Consider the following 14393-nt stretch of genomic DNA (forward strand, 5'->3'; position numbering starts at 1 on the left):
TATTACTTTAATTTTTATTTGATTAAATAAATAAATTACGAAATAAGCGATTCGAGATCTATCGTCGTAATATATATATATATGTAGTTACATATTACTAAATGTTAATTAATTATTAATTATATTATAATAGCAAATAATTTTCCGATACTCATCGTGATCGTATTTAGAAAAGGAATTCAAGGGAGAGCGAATATATATATATATATAAAAATTTCTTTTCTATTTCGTGGGGTACTACCCAGAACTAAATAAAAAACCGGAAATGCGAAAAAATCTACTTCTCCTAATGCTTGAATATATCCTTATACGACACATATGAAAAATTGTAATTTATATATAAATATATACATACATAAAATATTAAATTTTATATATACAAGTATATATTTTAAATTAATTTTAAATATTTTAAAGATAAATCTTTCTGTAATTCCAGCTTTTTATTTAGAGTTCTGGATAGCATCCCACGAGATATAAATGAAACTTAACATTTTTACACTCCAAACCCCATATTACAAGGGATATCATCGTTTTTCATGACATTTTGCGAAAACCTGGCAGGTATATCTATCATCAGGCGATCATATGAACATGAAAGAATTAATTAACGCTGTTAATAATTAAAACTTTATCGATTTCGAAAGAATACAGTAAAAACTATAGGAAAACATAATAATTATAATAGAATAGATCTCCGCGTTTTGGAAAAATCACAATTTTTCATATGTATCGTATAAAGATATATCCAAGTATTGAGAGAGGTAGATTTTTTCGCATTTCTGGTTTTTTATTTAGTTCTGGATAATATCCCACAAAATAAAGAAGAAACTTTCAACATTTTTATGTTCAAACCAATATTGCAAAAGATATCATTTTTATTTATTACCATTTATGAAAACTAAATGGCACATTTCATAATATTTTATATAACACACACATACATTTCGTAATATTCTAATAATATGCCATGAGTAACTCTCATCGAGATATCTATTCTTAAAAAGGCATGTTGAATCGATATTCGCATTATTATTTTTTTTTTTTCGTGATGCTGATGATTGGTTATCTCGCTGCGCTATGCGGTTTATATCAGTCTGTTTAATAAAAGTCTATCACGACTGAGCGACGTATTTGAAAGTTCAAATATGAAGTGGGTATGTATATAATTTTTGTTTAATTGATTTTGAAAAAATGGAGAACTAGAGTTAATAAATGTAAATAATTATACACATATTCTTTATTTAGTGCAACCGATTTTAAGAATTTATGATAAATGGAAGCAGCTCGTGTCGAAAACTATAGCTAGTCAAAGATATCGCGGTGAAAGATGTCGCAATGTAATTAAAAAAAATTGCCTCATGCGATGCCGGTATTATAAAATACATTAGTCGATACTCCATTGCAGCTTATTAGGGAACGCCACCGGAAATGTAATCCTCCCGGCGGAACAAATCTCCGTAGCAAAAAACGAATCCGTGATTATCGTAACGATCTCTTCGTTTTCTCGTTCAAAGTGAACGCGCGGGGAGCGCGACGGAACGACATTCCACATCCCAGGCACGTATATAGAGTCGAATTTATTCGCGAACGGTGTTACGCCATTGGACGCCGGGAAAGCATTATTTACCTTGGTAATTACAGCGAGGCCGGTTCCACGCCGCCCGGTGGCTCGCGAGCCACAAATTATCGAATGCAAGCTTTCGTTGTTTTCGGCGACGGCGGCAGGGCGTGCCCGGCCAGACGAAAATCGTTAAATCCTCTTTACAATCCGTCGTAATTTTTCGCAAACCCGATCAAGGTCGGCCGCCGCGGCTGCGTATGCCTTCTCTCCTCGACGACGACGTCACGTCGCCAAACTGGAATAAACTTCTTCGCACTTTGATGATTCTCGGGTTTTATGTGCACCGGTTTCTCCTACAAGCGTTAATTGCTATTCGAAGCACGAAGGCGATAAATTTCGAACGTTGTTTGACATATTCATCTCTGTACGGCAAAATTAAATCCGAAATAACATCAGCTTTACATATAGAATTTTTTTTTTTTTTTTTTTTTTTTTTTTTCGATCGCGTATTCATTCGTTCCTGTGACTGTCATCATTAATTATTGCCAGAGTAACGCATCTTTCAAGATGCGTGAGTATAATATCTTTAAGTAATTGAATTAGATTCAGTGGTATAACTGGTTCAAACGACACCCGTCGTTCGTTCGGAAAGACTTCTTTTTTAATTTTCATAATATTGATAAAACTACTTTTAATAAATTTAATAGATTAATTCTAGGACGCGTATATTTTCTAAATGTTTTATTCTTTCTAACTAAATGTTAAATATAATTTTCAATATCTCTCTCTTTTAACTTTTCGACCATCGTTTCTTTCTTTTTTCAGCTTCCAATAATATCACTAGCAACTTTGCTTTCGGATTTTCCACCGCAATATCGACGTATTATTAACGATGCGAGGGATAGCGTCGGATAATCCGATTTCGTGCGGTGTATTACCATTTCGTTGCGTCCCCGAAAAGAGTCTCGGCAAAGGCGGATCGCGCGGTTTGCCGGCTTAAAGAAATCTTAGCCGACAGCTCGCAATTCCCCCAGGAACGTACACGCCCGCAGGAAGACCCACGCGAGCGTTCGCGTCTGGTTCTTGCGTGCAATCTCGGGTAGTAACTCGAGTCGCGAATGATCGTCGCGGTCGCCGAGACGTTCCCGATGAGATGCCGAGGAAGTCTTACGAGCTCGCCTTAAGCCCGGACTCTTCTTTCCGTTAACGAGCCACGAACTAAGAAACAGCTAGTCGGTAATTGGATCGTTCGATCGACTCCTTTATGTATCAGCTACACCATTATATGGCGAGCAATGTGGTCTTCCTCAAAACCGCCGGAACGTATACACGTTGTACGAGACGAAACGAAGGGTCACGATAACGTTATTAACCCATAATCGAGTTTCGGGTAAACAATGAGGCGGTTTAGACAAGTCGGTACCCTTCCAATCGTGCCCTTCGGTACGTCCGACCGCCCTCCTTGAACTGCTAAACTTCGTCACCCCTCGCAAGAAGTTCCAGCCTTCTTGTAACGTAAACTCCTCATGTCTAATCGGAGAAACTGGGTTTCCCGCCCTTCCCTTCTCCCCCAAGTGACTTAATGAGTTTTTTAAATATTTATTGTACCGTCAATTGGGTTGCGAGAAGAAAATAAAATCTTTTTAGAAGATTGAAATAAAATTGTAAAAAGTTAAATATATATAATTTAATCATGATGATGTCTCTTATTTTCTCGTGTTATGAAAAATCCAAGATTAGACGCATAGCGTAGATAGCATAGCATACATTTAAATACTATATTATGATAAAGAATAATTTCAAAATTCCATTTTTAATTAAATATTATTAGCAAAAATTCTGCATTACGCTTCAAGTTAAGCAAAGTAAGGACTTTCGCAGATTCTTCGGAATTTATCTATTAATTAGATAGCTTCGTTAGAACTTGTGTCGGTTGGGAGGAATTTGGCAATCGTCAGCGTGAAAGGTGCAGAAGCAATGGAGAAATTATTATGATGATCGATGTACCGAGTCTCTGGAAATGGAAAAGAGAAGACGCAAATTTATGGGAAAAGTTTACCAGTCTTTGCGAACTTTATGAAATGACGTGGCCGTAACTCTTGCGAGAGAGAAATAACTTAAAAATTGAAAAGTAAGAATTAATGTCAGCCGAATGACATAAGGATATATATTTTAATATATAAATACATACATCGCGAGTGTGATGACAGTCCGGCTTTTCTTTCCCTCTCCTTTGCTTCTCCTTCTTCAAATTTATAATTGCTAACGATGTAGAGAAACCTGTCTTCTATTATTTCGATATCCGCTACCGCATAAAACTCCGCCGCGTAAGTGGTATTTAAAATACTTTCGCGGATATATCATTGCTTTAATAACGTCACGCAAACTAGCAGCGGCGATAAAGCGCTTGAAATATTGCCGCGTGAATTCTTGCGCCGCGTCGAATCATGCCGCGTATAACCAGACGCAATTTTTCTCGTTATCGCGGGCAAGGTATGAAATAACGAGATTTCGCTATCGGCTTTGAACAGAGATCGGGGCGAGAAGTGAACTCGCTGGAAACATCATGGAGAAACTGTGGTAGTGATGAGCCAGCGCCGAAGGGATTTCCATAACCGAGTCGAGAGAGACCGGACGCGGAGTTGCCTTGTCGACCGAGCTGTCGCTGCAACCGGTGCAAGCGTATTCGATTTTCACGGATCACATCGCCGGAAACTTATTATTCTCCGGTAGAAGGGACAACGGAGAGAAAGAGAGAGGATAAATACAGGTAACAGGTAGGAAGAGAGAAAGAGAGAGAGAGAGAGACAGAGACAAGATTGACCCGTTGATGCACGTGGAATCGAGAGACAAAAAGCAAGAGAATCCTATACACCGGCGACTGCGACCGTACGTTTCACAAATAGACCAATGGCGATACGTGTGACATGATAAAGAACTTCCGTCTCGTTTAGATTCGATTCTCGATCGCGCGCATTTTCGATAAAAATATCATCGTGTACGCGCTCACGATCGTGGTGCTCGCGAGCGTAAAGTTTGATTACGCAGAAATAAATTTTTATGATATCCCGCGTGATGGACGTTCCCTGTAACTGTCGACGTCGAACTTTTAGCGCGGCGCCGATCCGAGTCTTCAATTAGAAAGGTAAACGTACCTCCGGCGAGAAGCATTGAAATTCGTTCAATTAACCGGCCGATCTTTCGCGGCATCGAAGTCTGCGAGGCATTGCTCGATAATTATTGAAAAGGGTGCCTTTATTACGTCACCGTTCGCAAGGGGAAAACGTTTTTTCAAAGTTTCTTTATCCGTTCCTACGTTCGTGGTACGTCTACTGATGGCCGTCGTATTCGTCTCATTGTCGGATCACGATTTCGTGACTTCGTGAACGCGCGGGTCTTCGTAAATGGTAGGCGTATCGATCGTTCGGCCTCGATGCCAATAAGATCCTTAGGTAAATCCTAAGACGATGAGATGAGTCTCGAAGATCAGCGCGCAAAGACCGAAAGATTCCGAGCTGACGGCGGGCTAATCCTAATTGAGTCGCCTTATATAAGTCTGACCAGTCACTTCCACTCCCCGGTCTTTCTTCCTTTTCCATTCATACCCCCATATCATGCTATCTCGACGTTTGATATCGGATATTTTCCGCCGCGCCAGGTAACTTCTATGACGGATTTCGAAATTGATTTCTCGACTGCAGTCTCGAGACGAACATTTCCCGATCGCGATGTCGTAACTTTAAGTCGTGAAAACAAACCGATTGAACGGTTACGATGCCAGCTTGCTTATTCTAGGCAGACCGGGGTGAGTTATATAACGCTGGATGACGAAGTGGAAGACTTTGATTAAACTTCTATCAGCCAGTGTTTTTCCAGGCGGCTTTATTGGCTGTCGATGAAGCGCCAGGAAGGAGAACTCCTGGTTGGTTTTGCTCCACGCGTTCTCTCTCCTTTTATTTTTATTAAGATTGATTTAAGATGGATTTATTCGGGATATTGGCTCGCGTTAGCTGCACAGTCTCCTTTCACGTACAACACGGAAGGACGAGTACAGATAGAAAGCTCCGAGTTTTTTATCCAATGCTACTTCTCTCCCGCGAATGCCATCTCGTTCTCGTTGCAACAGGTACCTCCGACATTCTAATTTTCTCGTGCAAAAACAAGAAGGAACGAAAGAGAAAAAAAAGTATACGAATGAATCCAAGTCGGAGAAATGCGGTTTTCTCGTAGTTTCTCGTTTCCGCATTCCCTCCTACACGCTCAACGCCAACAATGTCGTCATTCGATCTGCTCTTCCATCAGATTGTTTCGCGCGCCTAGCAAGTGTACGGTATCCAGGGTCCAGGGGAAATACGGTACAGTTGATAGGTACAGCCGTGATCCTTTGATCCATTGTCTTGACGGGAGAGATGCGAGGCGTCGTTGAAGAACCCCCGGGGAGTCCGCCGTCGCGATGCGTCGACGAAAAGGCGAATTCTATTTTGACGAATGAGAAAGTTTCAAGAAGGTCTACTGCGTCGAAACTTCCCCTAGCGGCACGCGACAAAGAGCGTCAAAGCCGGCAAGAGAGGGGACCTGTTACGATATGTAAAAAAAAGAATATACTATGCCGCCATTCGTTTCAGATGAATGACAGAGGCCGACGACGTCGCAAAGCGTTGCCGTGTTCAAAGAGAGAACTTAGAAAGAAGAACTGTATCCGTGTTTCACGAGTAATGATATTTCAGGACATTTTGCATTTCTTTGGCGGTTTATAGCCCGCAACGTATCGAGCGTCGATTAAATATATGCGCGTCATATGTAAATTATACAATAGAATCTGAATGTGTTTTTCTCGAGGACACATCCGCATACTTTTAATATTTTTAAGGGTGTATGCGTTATATGTCAAACCATTGACAAAAGCATGAAAATTTTGTAGATTGTTTTACTATCTCTTCTGAGTATCTGTGCAAAACTTGAATACAATTTTCTCAACGGTTTGAAAATTATTTAAGTTTGAAGTGTTTGTATCGATTCTTATGGAAAATCGCGTATTGTAGCACTTATTGAAAAATTTGACAAGAAAAGAACATTGTCAGCGAAATAAAACTCTTTACATGTATTAATAAAACTCTAATAAATATTCTTGCATAATTTGATTTTGATCCACTTACTCGTTTAAAAGTTATTTACTAAAAATTATTTCAAAATACTTATAGTAACCCAAAATCTTTCTGTAAATTATTCCTTCCTTTTTGTTTCTTGAATTGAAATATTAATTACAATTATTTTCTTTTAGAAAGACGTTAAAATATTATTTTGTGACATTTTAATTCTTTCTATAATCCAGATTTATTTGATTTTCCAGGCAGTAAAAATAAAAGAAACATGTCCTTTTTAAAATTTTAACAGCTTTTTGCTACAATACTGTTGTATAGTCAAAACATCCTTAAATGTCGATTAGCGGTACCAATCGATAAATTAGCTTTTAATTTTTCAAAATATGTATGTCGAAGAGAATTCCATTTGGACTAACAAGGTAGGTTTTGAAGAGCTTCGTGTCTCGAATCGGAGATGATTCATGCGAACAAACGATAAGGAACGTCTACTTTGAAAGACACATCGAGAGCCATTAGGATACAAACTTAAAAGTAAAAAAAAAAAAATGCGCGGACAGTGCGAGATATCGTCGCGAGATCGATCGAAGCGCGCGGCTTCAAAGCGTCGTCGAGAGCGGTGCATGCGAGAAAAATACGACGGAGAAAACCAAGGGTGGAGGCGAACACGAAAACCCAGCGCCGCGTAATTAATAATCGTTCGAGCGGCAAGAGTGCTGAGCGTGGGTGTCATAAAGTGGCTGTCGTTAGTCGCTCGTTGAGACCGGCGCCTTGCCGGCTAGCTGCAAATCAGTCTGGCTCGCGTCGCGTATTTCTCGCGCTTATCCTCCTTTTGCTTTGAGTCTGAAAAAACTGATTGCCTGATTTAATAACGTTTCACGAGGCGGCACGAAAGATCCGAGATAATTATCTTCTCTTAGACGCCTATTGCTCGGGCGAAAGCGAATCACGCGACTACCGCACGTTGCACCACCTTCGACTTTAACATCGCCGTAAATCATCTTAACTATTTGCCACGAGCCGTTCGGTAAACGATATCCGTTTCGTATTTGTATACAGTTTCTCAATTAAACATTCCATGAAGTAAATGTAATCTCGTTGTTTGTGATTTATACATGTAATATTGGAGATTCATATTGATTTTGCACACGCATATACATTATATTATTAATTTTTAATTGAAGATCTATACGAGAATCATTACGTATGTATATAACATTGTTTAATTATTTAAGCTGTATTTGATTTACAGGAGAATTTTTATTTCGAAGATATAGAGATTCGTGTGTGTTTACGAGCCCCAATGTTAGATAAAGAATCATTATTTTTATTCTACGTATGACGTGCAAATACCTTCTCCGGCATTATTATAAGAATAATAAATGCACGTAGTTTTACTACGCTCGTCACATTTTCTTATCCCTCTTTTTTATCGGCTCGTACTATTGCTGCACAAATGCACGATTCTACCTAGTCTTCGGCATTTATATTTCTTATCGATTTAATCGTTGTGTCGAACGGTTACGATTAATAAATCGTATTCAACCTATTATTATCGTAAGATTCGACAATACCGTTATATCGCGCAACACCTTGTAAACGATTGAATCACGAAGACTCTGGAAGAGAAATCGCTAGGAATAAGAGAGGTGATTTGTCTGAGTCGATCTTAAAAAAAATTTTAACCGGTAAATATCATCTGTCTTTCGCACACATTCTACACATGTGTTTTTCGTCAAACTTTTATAGAAGATATCGTTGCATTAAGCTTACAATAAATGACAATTGTCTCTTGAAATAAAAAAATGATATTGTGTTTACGATGTTTCTTAGATGAACGATAACGGGAAAATCTTTAATCGCACTGATTGCTTCGACGGAAGCTTTCCAGCATGACTCTCCATTCTAGGAAAATCGACTCTGTCATACATGCGGTATCTCCGAAACTGTGCGAACTTTCATGAGGAATAAGCTCGGCAGGTAGTCGTCATGCGGGAATGAGGGAACAGCAGCTTGATGGAAATAACGCGAGTGGCAACCTTGTTTCGTCGTCGGTATACAAGACGGTCGCTAGCCGGTTCCTGCAAATTGGAAGAGGCAAGGACTTGTAAGCCGCTTCGACGAGAGCGGAACGTCCGGATTGCAAGGGCGGGTAATATCGCGTCACGTCGCGTCCCTCTGCGAGGATAGAAGGAATGCATTGATCTTTCTCTCTCTTTCTCTTCCCTTGTCTCTATCGGATCGATGCCAATCGGCATGGTATCGATGGCCGGCCGTCCGTAAAATTGATTCGCTTCCATCGGCTCCCTCGGGCTCGACCACGAGCCGCAAAATCTCGTGGGAACTGGGAAAGGTGCTTCCTTACTTCTTCGTCGCACATCCGACCCTTGATCCGTCTTACTTCCTCTTCCCCGGCATAGATCGCTACGTGTTTTATTTTCTCTCTCCCTCTTGTCACGATCCTTCTTCGCCAGGCTTGCCCGGCGCCGCTGTTTGCTTTTCCGAAAGTGATCCGACAGAACGCACACCTTCCGTCCCGCGCTACAGGTCGATAAGATTTGTCCCTCGACCATGAGTGCACCGCGACATTCCCTCGAGATCCTCCAAGTACCATTTTATGACCGATAAGTCCCAGCGAAGATGGCGAAATATTTACCGTGCCTTTTTGCTTCTTTTTCTGTCTTTATTTTCTCTCTTTGCCTGATTGTCAAACGCAAAAAGGACATCCTTGAAACATTTTATTTTGTTGGCGTGAAAAGCTCAGAAAGCATGAAAGAATTGCAGAATGCTTGTCAAATACACATTTGACATGGAGGCTGTTTCCTTACTATTGCTTTATGTGCGACGAATATAATATTTACAACTTTCAAAAAGAAGACGAGATTATGACATACATATAAACTTTTACTCTTTATAATAAAAAATATATAAATGTCAGAGAAAAATAAAGAGGAAAGAGAAAAATATATTGGAGTAAAATAAAATTTAAAAACTTGGATATCCGCATGCGTGTAGTCTAAATTTCGAGAAGAAGCAGTGTAACCGGTAGTACGCGCTTAGACCGCGAGCTGCTCGTAAAATAGATTCAAAAGATATTCGATGGGACATCAATACACACACACACACACACACATATACACTATCCCATAACACTTAAGGAACGGAGACAGCCGTAAAACCGAGTCTCTTAATTTAAGGCGAGCTCAGTTTCTACGCTGATATCGTGGCCGGGATTATCGGCGTGCAGTGTTTTCTTTGGAATACCGTCTGTCAAAGTCCCTCTAGTTAGCCGTTATGCGCGTACGTGGATCGTAAGGATATCGAATCGACGATATTTTACGTATATGATACTTTAATGATACTTTATGCGCTTGTGACGGTGCCATACCGTGCGCGGAATGCAATTTGAGAAACGTCGTATCCCGCGATAAGACCAGGTGATATCTTTTAAATCAGAAACGTAATCCTTGATTCCGATACTGCGTGTGTAAATTCGTAGCAAGCATTACCGTAGCATTAAGAAGAGGCAGACTTCATTGGCCATTTAACACGGTCACATCCTGTTCTTGCACCCGAGCCGTACTATCAAACATCGTTATCACGCGTGGTCTCTCCTCGATCCGTAAACACCACAACAATGTGTATTGCCTGAACACGTGATACATGCATCCGTTGAGTATATTTTCATCCCACCACCAAGAATTGATACTCATATTCTGATGAAGATCCATCAGCGATATCTTAAAATAAACGGTTATTAGTTTAATGATAACATGCTTGATCGCTAAATGCAACGTTTGTTCCGTATGATATTTACCAAGCTGAGGAATGTACCGAATACAGCGGCAATAATAGCCACTACTGTCAACGTGTGCATGATTACGAGCAATTCTATCCCGACTACGATGGCGATTAATATAACGCCGAAAGCAAATTCTATTAAATACGACCAGTCGCCGCTCATGTCCACCTGTCGACCAATTGATTTGTCGAGTTTAACGCGAGCGATAATGCTTGTGAACAAGCTTCGACGCAATGGCCAATGCAATTTATTTCATTCGCTATAAACGTTTCTTTAATATAATTTACAGAGAGAGAGAGAGGGAGATTATACCAAATCAGGATACGCAATGGCGATACTGAAGAGTTTTATGATAACGATAGTGATTAACGTTAATGACACTAGACCAGTAGCATTCCAATCTTCCATTTTTGTCATGGATAATAGCGTCAAAAGCAAAAGCACAAGCACCACTTTCTATGAATAACGAAACTATTATTTTTAATTAATGCTGTCACGAATTGCAGCGCAAATTTGTTTTTATTTTAATGATATGAATGCAAATTATCTTTTACCACAATCGTAGTAAATATTAATTGGAAACATAGCGACTTGGAGTTTTTAAGTAGTACAAAATGAAGAACAGCCGTCAGCAAATAAAAGATTCTGTAATAATTATGGATCAATACCTTTGTAAAATTATTTATAATTTAAAAATAATATTAGAGAAATAAATATTATTAAAAATATACTCACGCTAGAACAGTAATTGTTACAATTCGTGGAGACAGATATGTCTTGATGGTTGGTCTACAATAACCATATATATATATAATTTACATAATTAGATATATGTATATTACATATCACGATTACCAAATTTTATCTAAAAATAACTAGAGAAATATAATAATAATAATTATTATTATAATGCGTTAAAATATTAGAATTATTATTAAAAATTTAATACAGAAAAAACTCAATAAGTATATTCAATAAATCAAATCCATTTATTCTTGATGTCACTGTATGTACGAAAGTTCGACGGCCGCTACTCCAGCATGAAAAGACTTGTCGAGAACTTCGAAAATACTGACATCGATAAAGCAGGTTCTACGATTGGCTCTATCCTGAAAAATCCCGGAGTAACTATGTTCGAAGCAGCACATCGCACGGGAGTTTGAGTTCGTTCGACAATAGTAATTGTTCTTTCGACGAGCACCGGGAAGCTACCCTCGGGCTCGAAAAAAAAAAAATCTCGGCGACGTCGATCCTGCGGACGACTTAGTTGCTTTCTTTTACGTTCGATTAGTATCCGCGACGCGATGGCACGCGAAGCCCCACGAACGTGACGGCAAAATGAAACAAAAGTCTCACGACTGTTGTTTTCTTGCCACGTTCTCACGACTTGCGCTGATTTCGGACACGTTCGGCCACAACGGAATTGAGATCAATGTTTTATAGGGACCTTTATCTCTAGGGCAATATATAAAAAGTTATTGTATTATATTATGGGGAAAAAATATGACATTTAGAAAACTGCGCGATAATGCTCGACAAGTATCTTATCGTTACAAACGCGCCTATATATATTGTATGTTGTAACTATTTAATTCACCAAGTTAGCGTTATAAACATACTTATTTACGAGTACTTTTGTTAGAATAAACAAAGAAAATAAATTTTAGATAATATTTTCTTCTTTTCTTTTTTACTCTGTATAATTACCTCGGTGTTTGTCTCTAAACCGCGTAAAAATCGTCCTGAATAAACATGGGGTAACTTTACCCCATGGTTGAATGCACGTTCTCTTTGGCAAATTAAAAAAAATAGACGCACGAAGAAGGGGGAAAGCAGGTTCGCAAGCGCTGCGAAATAAAGTTTCACCGGGGCTAATTCGATCGGAAAAAATTCCGAGCGGATTTCCTTTCCTCTTCCGGACGGGACGAGGTGCCGTGCGCGTGTAGAACTTTTATTTTTTTGCATCGGGCCGAGTTTGGACGCTCGTCCATTTATATGATTAAATTCCACCTGATACGCTCCCCCCGTTCTATTCGAACTTTACAGACAACCTGAGCGAGAAAAAGAAATGCGAGAGATAAAGCTGGTTTCTTTAACGTCCCGACGTGATCCGCTTTTATACACGCCACGTCGAAGGTGACAAAGTAATAGCGATGCTGCTAAGTATCTCGTTTATAGATCATATATATAAATATATAATCGTATATCGACTACATACATTATTTTTCAAATACTCCAAAACCGAATATACTTAATCGTTAGACAGGAAAAAAACGAATGCTCGGCAGTGGCTTGACGCGTCTCCTGACATTTCATCTGTCACCGATCCTCGCCAGACTCGGCTGTAGCCGCGACGACCGAGCAAATTTCGGACGTCAGTAAAACTCGTTAGTTGAACAGAACCGAACACGATCGACGACGCTTATGTTAGCATTGCCGCTGCTTTCGATGGAAGAAGTTTCGCCGGACATAACTTATCGCGAGGAAAGTCTCTTCCCATACGCGCGCAAACTTTGATAAATATCGTATTTGTGCAGTGATATAATGTTTAGAACTTTCGCGGTATAATCATAATGCTCAACGAGTTAGGAAACTAGCGCTCACTAATGCTACAACTTTTAATAGCATAACACTGATAGTCGCTCGCGAACTAGTACCGACGTGGAAACAATGGCGCGGCATTGCGAAAGTTTCGATTGTGTTCCTAGTCTGATTATGAATTTTGACCAGGTAGGGCGTGTTATCAATTTAATCTCGGAATAATTATGTGTGATGAATTAATACATTATTGCATTCTATAAACTTGATTTACCAAGTCACTCGTAAGTCTTAATTACGAAAGACTCAATTTTATTTCATATATTTCATATCGAATAGCGGAAAATTTACAGCTATAGATATATTTTCCAGAATTAATTTGCGATGTATTGCAATTCTGTTACTCTTGTGTGTACATCTTACTCGTATGAATTTATCGGGAGAAAAATAAACACGCATTTCTTTCATATAATTTTTATCATTTCGTCTTCTAATCTCCCCTGATATAACAGCACATATAAATATATAATAGTTCTAATGGCAATAATAATCAATAATAATGTTTCGATACTAATTGTGTTGTGCGATCGCGACTCGGGGGAAAAGGATAACGCATGTACGTAATTAGATCTTCGCGAGTGCACCTGAATCTGGTGGCATATGGTCACTGCAACGCGAAACGATGGAAGCTGCGAACAAACGCTCACAACAAACTCATGCCACATGTTTGATGTAACGAGACGCGGTTATTGTACATATTTGCTCGAATGTTCGTGCTTTCCTCTTCTCTTCTGCCTCTGTCTACGCATCGGTAATTAGATGGCTGTATATCGATCTTGGCGAAACGGAAGTTTCGGCGTAATTCATCGTGGAGGGGCCACTTTACTGTCGGCTGCGTCGTTGCGAGTCGGATGGTACGAAGGAACGAGAAGGCGTCGGAAAGAGAATTTCAGAAGAGAGAGAGTCTGCGACGAAAGAGGAGGAAGTAACAAAAGTACGCGCGCGAGAGGACGTATCGGGTCGTATATCATCGCATAGTAGCGATCGGGGAAGAACGGTGAGACTCCCTCGCCCTTTTAGCATATCGTTACTTCGGCACTCGAATACGGCTGCGTTTAACGACCGCGCAGTGGAAAAGGGTCGAAGCACCCCCGCCCGACCCTTTCTACTTCTTCCTCACTCGTCCTTTCGATGTGCTCGACAAAAAGCCACCAACGGCGCGGACTCAGAACGCAAAGAGTGCTCGCGACGTCTCAATTGACTCGGTAACGGCTGATTTATAGCGCGATTCTCCACGGCCGATCCTCCACTCCACCCGCTCGAGAGCGTTACGAGAAGATGCGAGATTCTCCGACCGTTTTCTCTCACGCGCGAGAATGGATTATATATC

The sequence above is a fragment of the Polyergus mexicanus genome, unplaced genomic scaffold (genome assembly GCF_030449975.1).
Source record: "Polyergus mexicanus isolate NDT 795.1 unplaced genomic scaffold, iyPolMexi1.0 SCAF_12, whole genome shotgun sequence".
NCBI classification, from domain to species: domain Eukaryota; kingdom Metazoa; phylum Arthropoda; class Insecta; order Hymenoptera; family Formicidae; genus Polyergus; species Polyergus mexicanus.